Raw genomic sequence first — 3441 nt, 5'->3', positions numbered from 1 at the left:
TTTCTATGTATAGTATCATATCATCCACAAAAGGGACAGTTTAACTTCTTCATTACCAATTTGGATACACTTTATTTCTTTTTCTTGCCTTATTGTTCTGCTAGGACTTCCAGCATAATGTTAAATAGGAGTGGAGATAAAAGGCATCCTTGTCTTTTTCCTGTTCTCAAGGGGAATGTTTTTAGCTTCTCTCCATTAAGAAGGATGTTGACTGTTGGTTTTGCATAGATGGCCTTTATTATGTTGAGAAATTTCCCTTCTATACCTATTTTATTGAGAGTTTTTATCAGGAATGGGTGTTGGACTTTGTCAAATGCTTTTTCTGCATCAACTGAGATGATCATGTGATTGTTTTCTTTCCTTTTATTTATGTGGTGGATTATGTTGATTTATTTTCTAATGTTGAAACATCCTTGTATACCTGGTATAAATCCTGCTTGGTCATAGTGTATTATTTTTTTTTATATGATGTTGAATTCTATTGGCTAGAATTTTATTGAGAATTTTTGCATCTATATTCATGAGAGATATTTGTCTGTAATTTTCTTTTTTTGTGGCATCTTTGCCTGGTTTTAGTATCAGGGTTATGCTGGCTTCATAAAATGAATTCAGAAGTATCCCTTCCTTTTCTATGTTCTGAAATAGTTTGAGTAGTACTGGTATAAGCTCTTCTCTGAATGTTTGGTAGAAATTCTCCAGTGAAGCTGTCTCTGTCGGGGCTTTTTTTTGTTGAGAGTTTTTTTTAATACCTTTTCCATCACTTTTCTTGTTATGGGTCTGTTTAGATTTTCAATGTCACTCTGTGTTAGTTTGGGTAGATAGTGTGTTTCTAGAAATTTATCCATTTCCTCTAGGTTTTCAAATTTTTAGGAGGAGAGTTTTTCATAATACTCTGTTATGATCCTTTTTATTTCAGTTGTGTCTTTTGTAATGTCCCCCGTTTCATTTCTTATTTGGTTTATTTGCTTCCTCTCCTGTTTTTCATTTGTCATTCCGGCCGGTGGTTTCTCAATTTTTTGGTTTTGTTGATTCTTTCTATTGTTTTCTTATTCTCTATTTCATTTCTTTCTGCTCTGATCTTTATTATTTCCTTTCTTCTGCTGGCTGTAGGCATTTTTTGCTGTTTCTATTTGTTCGAGTTGTGTAGTTAAAGTTTTGATTTTGTCCCTTTCTTCTTTTTTGATGTGTGCATTTATTGCTATAAATTGTCCTCTGAGGACTGCCTTTTGCTGTGTCCCAAAGGTTTTGGTATGATGTGTTTTCATCCTTGTTTGATTCTGGGAATTTTTTTTTATTCCATCTCTGATTTCTTCTATTACCCAGTAGTTTGTAAACAGGGTGTTATTCAGTTTCCATGTAATTGATTTTTTTCTTTGCTCTTCCTATGGTTAATTTCTACCTTGATGTCATCGTGGTCAGAGAAGATACTTTATATTATCTCACCATTTTGGATTTTGTGGAGGGTTGCTCTGTGGCCTAAGATGTGGTCTATTCTGGAGAATGTTCCATGTGCATTGGAAAAGAATGTGTACTTTGTAGCTGTTGGGTGTAGTGTTCTATATATGTCTATGAGGTCAAGTTGGCTGATTGTGCCCTTTACGTCTTCTGTATCTTTGCTGAGTTTCTTTTTAGATGTTCTGACCTTTACTGAGAGTGGTGTGTTGGAGTCTCCTACTATTATTGTGGAACTGCCAATTTCTGTTTTCAGTACTGTTAGAGTTTGTTTTATGTATTTTGGAGCCCTGTCATTGGGTGTGTAGATATTTATTATGGTTATGCCTTTATGATGGATCATTCACTTAATCATTATATCTTTGTCTTTTATGGTAGATTTTTTTTTAAGTCTATTTTATCTGAGATTAGTATTGCCATTCCTGCTTTTTTTGGTAGCTGTTTGCTTGATATATTTTTTCCCATCCTTTGATTTTTAATAAATTTATGTCTTTGTTTCTAAGGTGTGTCTCTTGCAGACAGCATATTGATGGATCCTGTTTTTTTTTTTTAAATTCATTCTGTCACTCTCCATCTCTTTATGGGTGCATTTAGGCGATTTACATTCAGTGTAATTATTGATAGGTTTGAGTTTATTGCTGTCATTTTGTGGTGCTGACATTTTCTTTGTTCCTCTTACCTTCCTGTGCTGAATTCCTTTTTTTTGTGGTTTTTGTTTTCATTTCTTTTGTTTTTTAGGTTTTATTTTTTACTGAGACTTTATGTTTTTCTCCTTTATTTTGATGGGTAGGTTTGTTAACTTTCTTTGTGGTTATCTTGAAATTTACCATTATCTTCCTAGGTTTGAAACAGTCTATTATTACTTTGTATCGCCTTGCCTTCCTCTCCATTAGAAGGTTCTATATGTACACCATTTATTTCCTCTTTTATTGTTCTGATGTTGTTGTCTTTTACAAATTAACTGCTCTGGTTCCCTGTCGTAATTCTTTTGGTTTTGGATAGTCCTTGAGAGTTCATCTCCTAGGTTGGTATCTGGCTGGTATGATCTTGTGTCCTAGATTTAGCCTGTGGTCTGGTGTTGTTTGTTCTCAGATCGAAGGACTCCCTTTAATAAGTCTTGTAAGTTTGGTTTGGTATTTACATAGTCCGTTACTTTCTGTTTATCTGGAAATGTCATAATTTCACCATCATATTTGAATTAGAGATTTGCAGGATATATTATTCTTGGCTGGCAATTTTTTTTCTTTCAATGTTTTTTGCCTTCTTGCCTTCATGGTTTCTGCCAAATAATCCGAGCTTAGTCTTTTGTTTCTGCTTTGTATTTGGCTTTTTGTTTTTCTCGAGCTGCTCTCAGGACTCTTTCTTTGTCTTTGGTTTTAGCAAGTGTGATTATGATATTCCTTGGTGATTTTCTTTTGGGGTCTATCGTATACTGGTTTTGCTGAGCTTCTTGGCTGGTCAGCTTTTCATCTTTCATGATATTGGGGAGGTTTTCTGTCAACAGTTCTTCAATGATACTGTGTTTTCTGTTTTTTCCTCCTGTTCTGGAACTCCCATCACTGACAAATTTTTGCTTTTGATTGTATCCCACATAAATTTCAGGGTTTCTTCATTTTCCTTTGTTCTTTTTTTTGGATTTTTTCCTCAGAGTTGTATCCAAGTGTTTGTCTTCAGCCATTTCAAACCTGCTCTTCAGCTCCTCTATGACCCTATCTATTTCAGAAATCTTGTTGTTTATCTTTTGGATTTCTAATTTTTTTTTTTTTTTTTGTTTTACACGGTTTATTTCTTTTTTTTATTTTTATTTTTTATTGTACTTAAGGTGAAGGCTTACAGAACAAATAGTTTCTGATGAAACAGAAGTACACATGTTGTTTTATGACATTGGCTAACAACCCCACAACATGTCAACCCTGTAACTTCTCAACCTTTTTTTTTTTTTGTGAAAATGCATATAGCCAAAGATACACCATTTCAAAAATTTCTACA

Source organism: Trichechus manatus, unplaced genomic scaffold (genome assembly GCF_000243295.1).
Source record: "Trichechus manatus latirostris isolate Lorelei unplaced genomic scaffold, TriManLat1.0 scaffold00356, whole genome shotgun sequence".
In the NCBI taxonomy this organism is placed as follows: domain Eukaryota; kingdom Metazoa; phylum Chordata; class Mammalia; order Sirenia; family Trichechidae; genus Trichechus; species Trichechus manatus.
The sequence above is the reverse complement of the archived record's forward strand: the minus strand, read 5'-3'. Positions refer to the sequence as shown.